General features: G+C 52.5%; 1 pseudogene across 1 annotated transcript; it reads right to left on the reverse strand.

Annotated features, from left to right (window-relative positions):
* Positions 1-1,579: 1,579 nt before the first annotated feature.
* On the reverse strand, positions 1,580-2,172 carry LOC309968976 (mitochondrial import inner membrane translocase subunit TIM14-like; annotated as a pseudogene). Its single transcript has 2 exons — positions 2,086-2,172; positions 1,580-1,889 (listed from the first exon to the last, which is right to left on the reverse strand). The product of its transcript is annotated as a mitochondrial import inner membrane translocase subunit TIM14-like (transcript).
* Between the last annotated feature and the right edge of the window lie 11,197 nt (positions 2,173-13,369).

The raw sequence follows: 13,369 nt of genomic DNA on the forward strand, positions 1-13,369 counted from the left end.
ACGGGTTCACACCCCACTGCTGACACTGGTCCCTCCTTGGTTCCCGGCCTCAGTCCTTAAACCCAGAATGTGAATGAGAACGGGAGGATCACAGATGGTGTGTTTACCGCTGGCTCATAGTAGGTGTTCAATAAACACTGTTTCGCGTATGAGACGTTCCTTCGATGGCTGGTTTCTGAGGCTGGTTCCTTGGGGCCACTGTCTGCCGGGGGAGACTTGAAATACCAACTCGGCGATGGTCGGGGCCCCATCTTGGGGTGATATGGCTCAGCCCCTTACCAGCCTCTGCTGTCTGTGGCCCTCTCCTCCCTTGGCAGGTGGCCCCACTGCTCCTCAACCCCCAGGGAGGGGTGCTGTTGTCATGTGGCCCCCATACCCTTCTCCACCCCCAACACGGCACATCCTTCACCAGCTCTTTCTGAACGAGGTTGATGGCAAGGTCTGTCCAGGTGTCTTTTTCACTAAGAACCACCAGCCTCCCATTGGCTGAGGGGCAGAACCAGCTACATAATTTGTAGGACGCCATGCAAAATGGAAATGCACGTACCCTTGTTCAAAAATTATTAGGAATTTCAACACAACTACAGCAGCATTAACCAAGTGAGGGACCGATCTGAGCTCAGGGGCCCTGTATGGCTGCCCAGGTTGCAGGCCCATGGAGCCCGCCCCTACTTTGTGCAGGATACCACCCTAAGATCTTAGACGGAAGTCCCCTCGTTACACCCTCTCAAGGACGCTGCTTGGTGAGTAGTGTAATCTCATGTTTCTTTTTAATGCGGTAAAATACACACAACATAACGTTTATTATACTAACCATTTTTAAGCGTACAGTTCAGTAGTGTGATAAAGTATATTCACATGGTTGCATAACCAATCTTTAGAACTCAATCATCTTGCCAACTGAAACTTTTCCCACTAAACACTAACTCCCCATTCCCCTCCCCCCAGCCTTGTTGACCACCATCTACTTTCTGTCTCTATGAATCTGACTACTTCAGGTGCCTCACGTAAGTGAAAACATTCAGAATTTGTCTTTTTGTGACTGGTTTATTTCACTTAGCATAATGTCCTCAAGTTTCATCCCTGTTGTAGCATGTGTCAGAATGCTTTTTCCTCTTTAAGGCTGAATAATACTCCATTGTATCTATTTATCATTTTGTTCATTCATTCATCAGTCAATGGACGTGTATTTGAGTTGTTCCCACCTTTTGGCCATTGTGAATAACTCTGAACATGGGTGTTCAAATACCTGTTCAAGAGTCTGCTTTCAATTTTTTTGGAGATATTCGCAGAAGTGGGCTTGCTGGATCCTATGATAACTCTGTGTTTCGTTTTTTGAGGGGTGTCTACACCATTTTAAGTTTTGAGGCACTTTATTTTTAAAAAGCTGGTACTCAAGTACATAAGTGAATAAGAACTTAAAATTCATCATATGGGAATTCCCTGGTGGTCCAGTGGTTAGGACTCTGTGCTTACATTGACGAGGACCTGGGTTCGATCCCTGGTCGGGGAACTAAGATCCCCCAAGCTGCGTGGCTCGGCCTAAAAAAAAAAAAGTAAACTTCATCATACATTTATTTCATTTTTCAGTTTGACCTTCTAGTAAATCTTTAGCATCACTGATTTTGGGCTGCTATATAAAGAGATCCCCCCCCTTGTCATGTGATTTAAAAGCATAGCTCGTTAATAAACATTTCTTATTTTTCCTTTACTGGCAGTAGGGCTTACACTAATTACCATGCTAATGCTGCCTCCCATTTTGTCATTTTGGGTTCAAACCCACCTCTGTAATAACCACCACAGAAGGCACATTTTGGTAGACTTTGAAAAACTTGAGGCTTCATGTGTTTCTTGGCTTGCAAAGCATAAGACAACCTACAAGGGCTTCCCTGGTGGCGCAGTGGTTGGGAGTCCGCCTGCCGATGCAGGGGACACGGGTTCGTGCCCCGGTCCGAGAAGATCCCACATGCCGCGGAGCGGCTGGGCCCGTGAGCCATGGCCGCTGAGCCTGCGCGTCCGGAGCCTGTGCTCCGCAATGCGAGAAGCCACAACAGTGAGAGACCCGCGTACCGAAAAAAAAAAGCCTGCAAACTCTGCAGCAGCAATGGTCAGTCCAGCTGCTACCACTGTACTGGCTGTGGCTCCCCTGGCTCCACCCCGAGCGAGGTTCATCCCAGCCCAGAGGCCTCGACCACCCTGGCTACAGCATTTCATACTCCCGCCAACAGGGCACAAGGGTTCCAATCTGCCCACGTCCTCACCAATACTTATTTCCTGTTGTTGGGTTTGTTTATTTATTTATTTAAATAGCAGGGATCCTAATGGGTGTGATATCCCCACTCTTTAATATGGTATCTGAAAAAAAAATGGAATCTGAGGCTTGAAGGCACTAATTAACTTGCCCAAGGCCATGACGCCCATTACTATTATCAATACAGCTGTGACTGGCACTGAATGACCTGCCTGACTCATGCTGCCTCCAAGGGCGGCTTGCCATTGTCAAGGTGCCAGCCAGAACCATTCAAGGATTTCGATGGAGCCCCAGCCCAGTTCCCTGAGGCCATGACGAACCTGCAATGGCGCCCAGCATTACTACAGAACCAGCACCAACCCACCACCCTGCTTAGGCTCAGGCCAGCCGGCTGGCCCTGCCCTGCAGGTACACAGACCTCTGCTCCCCCCACCTTACTGGGGTCCCTAGTACCCTCACCCCAGGCCCTTGCTGCGTGAGGCCAGAAGGCCAGAACCAAGATCCAGACCGAGCATCCACTAGGGACTGAGGAAGGGACTGGACACTGGAGCCCAGCTCTGGTTCTGTCACACCCATTTCTGGCCCCAGGGTGAGGCTGGGGGGAGGGGAGCTGCCTGGCCTGGGGCCAAAGGGGTAGAGTCCCTGTGGGCTCAGAAATGGGTGAAAAGGGGGCTTCCCCGGTGGCGCAGTGGTTAAGAATCCACCTGCCAGTGCAGGGGACACGGGTTCGAGCCCTGGTCCGGGAAGATCCCACATGCTGCGGAGCAACTAAGCCTGTGCGCCACAACTGCTGAGCCTGTGCTCTAGAGCCCACGAGCCACAACTACTGAGCCTGTGTGCCAAAACTACTGAAGCCCGTGCACCTAGAGCCCGTGCTCCACAACAAGAAAAGGCACCGCAATGAGAAGCCCATGCGCCGCAACAAAGAGTAGCCCCCGCTCGCCGCAATCAGAGAAAGCCTGCATGCAGCAACGAAGACCCAACACAGCCAAAAATAAAAATAAATTAATTTTAAAAAAAAAGAAATGGGTGAAAAGGGAATTCCCTGGTGGTCCAGTGGTTAGGACTCCATGCTCTCACTGCCGAGGGCCTGGGTTCAATCCCTGCATTGGGGAACTAAGATCCCATAAATTGCACAGTATGGCCAAAAAAAAAAAAGGGTGAGAACAGACCCTCTTGGGAAAACCCGTCAGGAGTAGCATCTTTCTTGATACTGTGGTTGCCCAAGAGTGGGTTTGAGCTCTGTTTAGAAGGCAGCACCAGCATTAGAAAACAAACATTGTCATTATCATCTGAAAGATAATTACGGGGCCCTTACCCCAAGCTTGGCTTCAGTGGGACAAACACAGGTCACCTGGGGGAGAGGGACCATTAGCGCGTAAGCGAATAAGTACTTATGTACTATTTGTGGACAAGAAATACACACAGGCCCTATGGGGCCAGTGATTTCTGACCTCTGCAACCTGTTCCGGCTTCCTCCATTTCACTCCTTTGTCTACAAGTTTCTCCTGTCACTTCCTCTTTCTCTCTTCCCTTTTTTTTTTTTTTCCTCACTAGCATGGCTTGAGGGATCTTAGTTCCCCAACCAGGGATCGAACCCGTGTCCCCTGCAGTGGAAGCGCAGAGTCTTAACCACTGGACCACCAGGGAAGTCCCATCTCTCCTCCCGTTTTTTCAAAATCGGTGGTGAGTTTACTCTGGGCCAGGCCCCTTGTGGACTTGTCCTTCCCCTCACCCTCCGCCACGCTGCTCCCCACTCAGGCAGAAAACACAACCCCGAGCACCTTGGTTTCGCATCTCGTGCCCATGTCCCAGGCCTGGCCCTGAATGCCCTGTGGTCCTGTCCAGAAGCCCGGGCTGCGGGGCCAGGGCCCAGGCTCCCCACCCAGCCCCCAAGCCAGGGCTGGCACAGGGTAGCTGAAAGAGGGGTAAATCCGCAAGCAGGTGGCGGGGGACACATGGCTGCTTCAGGCTTCAGCCTTGTCCCAGCTACACGCCCCAGGGGGCTCATGGACCCAGCAGAGGGAGGAGAGAATCCCCAGGGCTTTGAGGCTGAGAGGGAGTTCAGAGGTCAGAATGCCTGTCACCGCACAAAGTGGACGCACAGACAGCTTCTGGAAAGAGCCTTCCATGCCCAGAACCAGTGGGCGGGTGAGGGCAGCTCCTCAAAGAAAAGCCACCTGGGCTGGGGGGGCACTTCTGCAGGGCCCAGCTCCCTTCTGTGCCCACGGGAGCTCTCCCTTGGTCTTCATGCTGGGCTCCCCCCACTGTACCCCAGCCGGGGTCAGGTGTTCAGGCCTTCTGCCAGGTAGCGCTGAGTAGGTGTTCAGTCAGTGATAGAGGAAGGAGCCGCCCCACCACAGGCTGTGGCTTTGGACGCCTAACCTGGGGTGCTGGTGCGGGTCTCTCCTCTTTCAAATGGAGTTACTAGTAGATAACGAACCAGCTTAGGGGGATGGGTGCTGCGAGGACTAATGCAGGGGAGGATGTTGAGGACAGTCCAGGCACAGAGGGCGGTTTCCATCATTACTGTTGTTGTTATTGTTATCCATCATTAATGAAAAATAAGCCCTCAGATGAGGATCACATGCTGTGTGTGTGTGTGTGTGTGTGTGTGTGTGTGTGTGTGTGTGTTCACCCACAGCAGGACCCAGGTTTGGAGAGTTGGGATGAGGGTCTGGAAGGGAAGGGACTAGAGTCTAGACCTTCTCTACCAGACAGATCTCAGATTCCTGGGGAATCTGCCCTTCCCTCCCTCCCCACCCCTGCAAAAGGGCCCCAGCACAGACACAGAAGCCCCCGAGGGAGACCGGGCTGATCTTCCCAAGACTCAGGGTCCTGCACGCCCCCCATGCCCAGTGCCCAGTGTGGCTCAGGAGTCGAGCCCTTGCAGACATTCTTGCCTCAGCCTCCTCCATATGGCCCAGGCGAGGGCCACTGAAGGATGGAGGGAGCTGGCAGGTGCCAGAGGGATTTGAGCCCGGGTCTGCGGGACTCTGCATCTGGGGCTCTTTCTTCCATAGTAGCTGGCGGCAGGGGGACTGTGGACAGACGGTTCTGTGAACTATGGAGGCTGAGAAGTGGGGATACAGGTAAGGGAGGCTCAGGGAACCCATTTATGCGGCCGACCAGGACCAGTCCCCTGCGTGTCCCCACTGCCTGCCTGTGTCTGCTCGTCTCTGTGCCCCATGAAAGGTGACCAGTAAGGACTGGGAAGAAAAGGCCTGAATCTTGATCCTTTTCTTCAGGTCTGAGTTCGGGTCTACAGGCTGCTTTCTGGGCCTCGGTTTCACATCCCGTAGTGTCTGTGCACGTGCCTTTGCAGCACTGTCACTGGAATTCAACAAACTGTGTAAGGCGCACGGACCCGAATTTATTTTATTTATTTATTTTTAAAAAATATTTATTTCTTTCTCCTTTCTTTCTTTCTCTCCCTCTCTCTCTCTCTCTCTTTCTCTCTCTCTCTCTCTGCACTGGGTCTTAGTCACGGCACCCAGGATCTTCATTGCTGCGGCATGCGGATTTCTTAGTTGCAGCATGTCTGCAGGATATAGTTATCCGACCAGGGATTGAACCTGGGCCCCCTGCATTGGGAATGCGGAGTCTTACCCACTGGACCACCAGGGAAGTCCGCGGACCCGAATGCAATATGCCCTCGTCCCTCCCTTCAGCCCAGTACACCACACGCTTTACCCCCACTCCCCGAAACTCTACTGCTGGCCGCTGTTTATAGACTGAGGGTGTGGGGAGGAAAACATCTGGAGGTGGCCAACAGGGAGGGCTGGTGTTGGTAAGGAGGTCATAGAAAAGTTCCTGCCAATGAATTAAGCTACCCAGCCTCCCATGGGAACATGAGAACGGAAGCCCCGTTCACACCAGGGTCTCCGCATCGTCCCTCTGTGGCCTTGGAGGCTGACACCGTTATCCCTGTTCAGCACAGACGGAACCTGAGGCTCATGGAGGCAAGGAGGCTGGCCCAGGCCCCGCAGTTCTCCTGGGGCCCACACGGACCTGGGCCACGTCCCATAGAAAATGTGCAAGGACATTCTGGTCCAGGCAGACATTTGGTCCTGAAAGGGCTGCACTAGGTTTCATTTCTTCCCTCAGATCCAACAATCCCACCCTCAAAGGCACTGGGGTGTCAGAGGACTCAGACCTCTACGCCATTGGCTGAATAGTTTTTCCCAGTTCCAACCACTCCTCTAGACGCTGAGTCCCCTGAGGGCAGGGGCTTTGGACACCCTCTGTTGTCCCCAGAGTCATGCTGCCCAGGGGAGATGCTAAGATTCCAGTTGGGAATGAACGAATGAGGGACCTTGAAGCTGGACGTCAGTCACACCTGAGTTCAAACTGGAGTTTTACGGTAGACCCGGCCTGTTGCTGAGCCTGCTTGCTAGTCTGGGAACTGGGCTCATAAAACACGCTTCCCCAGATTATAGAAAAAAGAAATAAATGCTGCAAGGGCTTCACAGGCTGTGCACGCCAGCCGAGCCCAGCCCAGGCAGCTAAGCATCTGTTTCCAACCTCAACCAGGTTCCAAGCCGGGGCCTCCTCTCCAGAATTCTCCTTCCCCTGAAGCGCATTCGACTCACTGACGGCTCAGCCCAGTCCTTGCGGGGACGAGTATGTCCTGCCACCTGGCGGGGCTGGCAGCTCCCTCCCTTCCGAGGCCAAGGGCCAGACGAGCCTTTTCTGTCAAACGCCCACACTTCAGCTTTCCGATCTCCACACCTTTGCTCATGCTATCCCTTCTGCCCAGAATATCCTTATGTGAAATACCTGGGTCTGAGAACACATGCATCTGGCATGTTTTGAGACGCTGACCAAGCTGCCCTCCTAAGAGGCGGCATCCAAGTGTATTCCCAAGAAGACAGGGTCCCCACAGCTTTGCCAGCGCTGTGTGCTATCAAAGGCTTAGATGTTGGACAGTATCATTATTGCTTTATTTGCACTTCTTCTGTTATTAGTGGGGATGTGGGAATACATACAGTTCCTCAGAAAAAAGGACAAGCCTTCAGATTTTCTTTTTTTTTGCCTCACATTATGGCTTGCGAGATCTTAGCTCCCTGCCCAGGGGTTGAACCTGTATCCACGGCAGTGAAAGCACAAAGTCTTAATCACTGGACTGCCAGGGAATTCCGCTGAAGAACTTTACATACAAGGAAATTGTTTCCTGGAAATTCCTTAGCAGTCCAGTGGTTAGGACTCCACGCTCTCACTGCCAAGAACCCAGGTTCCATCCCTGGTCGGGGAACTAAAATCCCACAAGCCGCACAGCACAGTGAGGCCAAAAAAAAAAAAAAAAGAAAAGAAAAGAAAAGAAAGAAAGAAATGATTTCCTGTGAGAGAAACCATCCCCAAATGCTGTCTCCCAGGTCCTCCTCGCTCTTCCAGGCAGGAGAAGGGGAGTTGAGAGAGTGGTAATTAACAGTCATGAGACAGGGAAACCCAGGGCCTGGAATGAGAAACTGGCTCCTGAGTTGGGTGCACCATTTCACCTGCCTGGCCTCAGTTTCCTCCTCTGTAAAGTGGGACCTTCGGTTCTTAGCCTGGAGGGTTGTTGTGAAGATGAAACGGGAGGGCGAAGGGGAAATTCACTTATCTGTGAAACAGATGGCTACTGAGGGCCCAGCATGTGGGGTACACGGCCTCCCGTCTCGGGGTACAGACCAGGTCTTCCTAGGGGCTTCCTCCCCCAGAGCAGAGGTGTGGACAGCAGCTGCCGCTGACACCATGGCCAGCCGTCCCTGCTGAGTGCCGGCTGAGGGAGCTGCTGGGGCTGCTGTTATTGTTTTGAAAAAATCTGCTATCATGCTGATAAACTCCGCTGTCAGAAGGGATGTTATTTCTGGGTGAAAGGAGATTCTGCAGGACCGGGGCTCCTTCCTGCCGGCACCCACGTGGGCCTCGTCCCTCCCGCCAGACCCAACTTGAGCGATAACCTGGGGCCTTGAGTCTGCTCCTGGCAGAGGACGGTGGTGGCCGTCACTGCAGGATGTCCACAGCCTGCTGTCCAGGGCCTCTACAATGCTTCAGGAGCAGATATCACCCCCTCCCTGACCCCGGATTCCTGGAATTGTCTGACCGAGTGGAGGCTGTTCTCTGTCCCCCTGACAGGTTGCATGAGATTAGGTTATTTTGGTCACACGGGCCATTTAGTCTTTTGGCCCTAGCGCGTGTCTATTAAATTGTCGTGGCTCTGAGCTGAGCGACCTGGCTGGTTAAGCCTCATAATCTGCTCTGAAACGTGCTGGTTCTGTTTTCAATTGAGATAGTCCCCTTGTCACCAGCACAGCTGGCCCCTCTGGCTCCACCGTGGGCTCAGCCTGCCAAGCACCCCTGGGAGCTGTAAAACTGGGTCTTGATTAAAACCCTCGCTCTTGGCCGTCTCAGGTCTGATCATTGTGCTTTGTAGTATCAAGTTTTCATTCACGTACCCAAAAGTGCACAAATCTGAAGCCTTCACCTCAGTGCATATCTATAGGTGCAGGTACCCCTGCGACCACCATGCATATCAGTCCAGAAAGTTCCCTCATGCCCCTTTCCAGTCAATACCCATCCCACCTCGAGAGGTGCCCACTAGTCTCACCTCCATCCTGTAGATTAGTTTCACCTGTTCTTGAACTTCATATAAATGGATTCATACGGTATGTTCTCTCTTGTGTCTGGCTTCTTTCACTGTTAAAAAGTTACTGTTTTGGGAAAAAAAAAAAAAAAGTTACTGTTTTGGGAATTCCCTGGCGGTCCAGTGGTTAGGACTCGACGATTTCACTGCCGAGGGTGCGGGTTCGATCCCTGGTTGGGGAACTAAGATACCGTAAGCCGCATGGCAAGGCTAAAAATTAAAAAAAAAAAAAGTTACTGTTTTATGACCAGAAACATAATACATGTTTATGGCAAAAGTTACAAGTAATGTACAAGAGAAAGAAAAGACCAGTGAGTGATATCCACGCCTGTTACCCAACCTTGACCTTCTAGTGTGTTCCTTACAGAACTTCCAAGGCAAATGAAAAATACTCTTCTACGTAAATCAATTCACATTATACTTATTCTACAGTGTTTTTATCTCATTTAACACAGCACAGGTACAGATGTCTTTCCGTGTTAGTACATGTGGGTCTACCTCAGACTTTCACGTTATATTCATTAGAAACGAGTCCCCAGGGAATTCCCTGGTGGTCCGGTGATTAAGACTCTGTGCTTCCACTGCGGAGGGCACGGGTTCGATCCCTGGTTGGGGAACTAAGATCCTGCAAGCCGTGTGGTATGGCCAAAAAAAAAAAAAAGAAGAGTCCTCAGATCTGACCCACATTCAAGGAGAACAGAGCTGCCATCAGCTGAGACGGGGAGACTGTGGGAGAGGTAAGTTTGGGGGAGACGAGTTTAATTTGGCTGCATTGGCCTGAAGTGCCTCTTACATATCAGGAAGGGAGATGGAGAAGCTTCTGTGAAGTCTACTGGTTGCCCACTTCTGTTCTCCACTGCTTTCCTGGGGGCCTTAGCCATCTGCTTCCAGGCCCCCTGGTCCCCGCTCCTGGTGGCGCTCTGTCCTGGCCGGCTGTGGCCTCCCTCCAAGGCCGGAGGCTCTCCTGCATCAGGCGCCCCCGCCAGCTCCTCGAGTTCAGAGGCCCTCTGAGCTGGCCGGAGGCTAGAAGGGGCCCAGGAGTTCAGCTGCCTGGAGCTTGGGCGGCGCTGCTGGCCTTGGGCCAGCTCATTACAAGGGGTTTGCAACAAGCAGAAGATTTTAAGGGACCAGAGGGGCAGAAATCCATCTGCCTATTCATGGCTGTGAGGAGGCACCTGCCAAAGCTTTGGGGGGGAATTGAGTCCCCCCAAAAAGGTGTGTGGGGTAACTCTCTTCTCTGGGTTTCCAAGATGTTATTCAAGCTGCCAAGAACCAGCCTTGACTTTCAAAAATCATCTTACTGCCACCGATTCTTGTCCCCAGGGGCCTCCCCAGGTGGCACCCAGGGACCCCACCCCACTCCGATGACTTCCTCTCCATCTCCACTGGCCCTCGGCCGGAGACCCACCACACACCAGGCGCCAGTCCTTGGCCTTGCCCTCGGTCACCCCCGCCATCCCTGGGAGTTCTCGGAGAGGCCGAGTGCCCTCAGCTGTCACACAGCCTGGACTCCGGACCCTGAAGCCTGGGGTCCTTGTGGCTACACCGGTCACACAGCCTTGCCTGGCCCTGTGTAGAGTCAGTCTACACCTGCCTGGCAGCAAGTCTAGGCAGGGCTGGCCTGATCCAGGTCTCTGAACCCAATGCCCAGGGGAAACTGAGCTGTGCAAAGGTTCAACTCCCCCGCCCGGGACCACCATCACCAGACTCCGAGAGGGACCAACCCCCATGGGCTCCTTGTGAATCCCCGCACCTTCCCTCACAGCTCCAGGGACAACCGTGTAAATGTGCATCCTCACCCCCTACCTGGGGTCCTACAAGGAGAAGCCTCACCCTCCCCTCACACGCCTTGCTAAAGAAGAGAAGGAAGCTGGCAGCAATTTTAAAATGTCGTTCAGAAAGCAGAAACTAACACACCATTGTAAAGCAATTATACCCCAATAAAGATGTTAAAAAAAAAAAATGTCGCTCAAGGGGGAGAACTGTCTGCATGTCTGAAAACCGAGGGAGGGACAGAGGGAGGAAACAGACCAAAAGTAGAGGAGCGTGTTGGCCCCAGAATGCTCACCCTCACGCATTCACTTGCTCTGCAGGTATTTATGGAGCACCTACTACACGAGCTGCGAACAAGCCAAGTCTGGCTTAGTCTCAGTGGGGGGCAGGGAGCCAGGCAATAGACAAGTAAACAGGTAAATACATATGCGAAGAGCAGAAGGTGCTGTGAAGGAAGATAAAGCGAGGGGGGAAGAAGGGGAGCAGTAGCCCCACCAACCACTGGGTGACCGGAACAGTCATGATGTATGAGTTGGGTGTCACCATCCCCGTTCCCCAGAAAGTGAGGGAAAGTGGAGCTCTGATGCATTAGGCCAGGGAAGGGAAGGTCCCGTCACTCATCCCTCAGCATCCACACCTCTCTACCCTGCAGCTCAGCTGGCCTCTCTGAGCCTCAGTCTTCTTACCTGTAAAATGGGGATGTAATAAGGTTCCCAGAGGCTTCACAACAGCTCTGTCCACAGAGGGCCTCACTAACTAGAGGACAGTGAGTATGGCTGGGTGTGGAACACAAAATAAAGGAGGCGGAGCTTTGGGGGAGGGGCAACCTGGGCACTGTTATCAGTTGGATGGAGGCTGGGGCGTTCCGTTCAGGAGCCCTGGGCATTCTCAGAGACTCCGAGGCATCATTTCCCCTCTAATACCTCCCCACGTGGCTGCCAGATTCCAATTCCCAAAGGTCTATTCCCTCTTCTGCTCAGAGGCGTTCCATGGCTCCCAGGTACCCACAGGGCAATAAGGCCAAACCCATTTTTCTGTTCCAGTTGGAATCCAGCCCCTTTCCAGGGTGCCCTCAAATACCTCCTCCTCCAGGAAGCCTTTCCTGATATGCTTGCCTCCTCTCTAGGATCCCAGCTCTTAGTTTTCCTTCTCCTGAGCTCCTGTACTTCCTGCCTAAGGCCCACTGTGAACTCTATCCTGGTTCTGTCTCACTTGGAGCAAAAGGCACTTGCTGCTGTCTCTGGCTCAGCTCTGGCCTGGGACGAGACCAAACATACTTTTCTTCCTCTTCTTGGAATAAAAAGTGATGTATTTCTGATACTAGCATAAGTTAATGTACTTCTGTATAGAAAACCGGGAAGATACAGAAGAACACAAGGCCAAACATTAAACCGCCTATCATCCTTATGCCCAGAGATGATCGCTATTCCCATTTTGCAGGGCTGTATTTCCTTCCAGACTTTTCTATATGGATTTTTTTTTAAATGTGGGATTGTACTGGACACACTGATCTGTAAAGTGTATTTCATTTAATAAATGACGCATCTCCAAGATACAGTTTCTTTTGTGAATATGTCAAACTCTTCACCAGTTCTTTCTTTCTTTTTTTTTTTTTTTTTAATTTGACTGCACTGCACGGCTTGCAGGATCTTAGTTCCCTGACCGGGGATTGAACCCACACCCTCGGAAGTGAAAGCACGGAGTCCTAACCATTGGACTGACAGGGAATTCCCTCAAACTCTTCAGCAGTTTTTAATCCCTGTCTGCAATAAGAGCCTCTGGGTTTACCCATCACCTACTGGGTACCAGGCATCACGCTGAGGGCTTCCTGTGTGTTCATCCTCACAGCAGCCCTGGGAGGTGGGAAATTTCACAGAGGATGGGACTGAGGCTCAGAGCGGCCCAAGCACTTACCTGACGCCACGCGAGTTTTAGGTGGCAGAGTCGGGATTCTAACTCAGGGCTGTGTGGCCCCGAAGTCCCAGCCCTCACCCACCAGGCTGCAGGTTCCCTCCCCAGAAAATGCTTTTACCCCAATTGCCATTTTGTTTCACTTCAGGGGGTTCACAGACCCCCAAATCAGACAGGTCAGAGAGACCTGGGTTCGAGCCCCCGCCCTGCAATCTCTTGGCTGTGTGGTCACGGACCTCTTAGGACCCATCTCCGAGGCTCGGTTTCTTCATCCATGAAGTGAGGAGATCTACCCTTCAGGAGGCCACGCAGGGTACCTGAGCTCACCCAGGCAACACGCCCAGCCCACCAGGCTCTCAACAGCCTCTTTTCCTGGGAAGGTATCCCCACAAGGTGTCCACCAGGTGGGCGTGGGTGGAATGTCACCGTGAGGTTGCTCTAGCTCCTGGCAAGAAGCTCAGGCCCAGCTCAGGAGAGAACCTCGAAGCCCGTTGATGGGTCCCTCCTGATACTACAAAGTCCCTGTCAAAGCTGGAGGAGTTTCCAGGTAAGGTGTCCCAAGGCTGGGACAATAGTCTGGGATGGCACGTGGAAAGACAGCCATTTAAAACGTGTTCTGGCGTCTGGCTCCACAGGTGGGTCCTGGATGCCAAGGCCAGCACTCGGCAAACGTGCTTGGCCAGCCCTCTCCCTGGGGCTCCCACCTGCCCTCTCCTCCCCTCCTGGGCCTTGGAGGAATGTTCTCATAGGAATGTTCTCATCTCTCTGCAAGGCGTCTTCACTTCTCTCAAGCCTTTGCAGGAAGGTTG

This window comes from Leucopleurus acutus (genome assembly GCF_964270905.1).
Source record: "Leucopleurus acutus genome assembly, chromosome: 11".
NCBI lineage: Eukaryota > Metazoa > Chordata > Mammalia > Artiodactyla > Delphinidae > Leucopleurus > Leucopleurus acutus.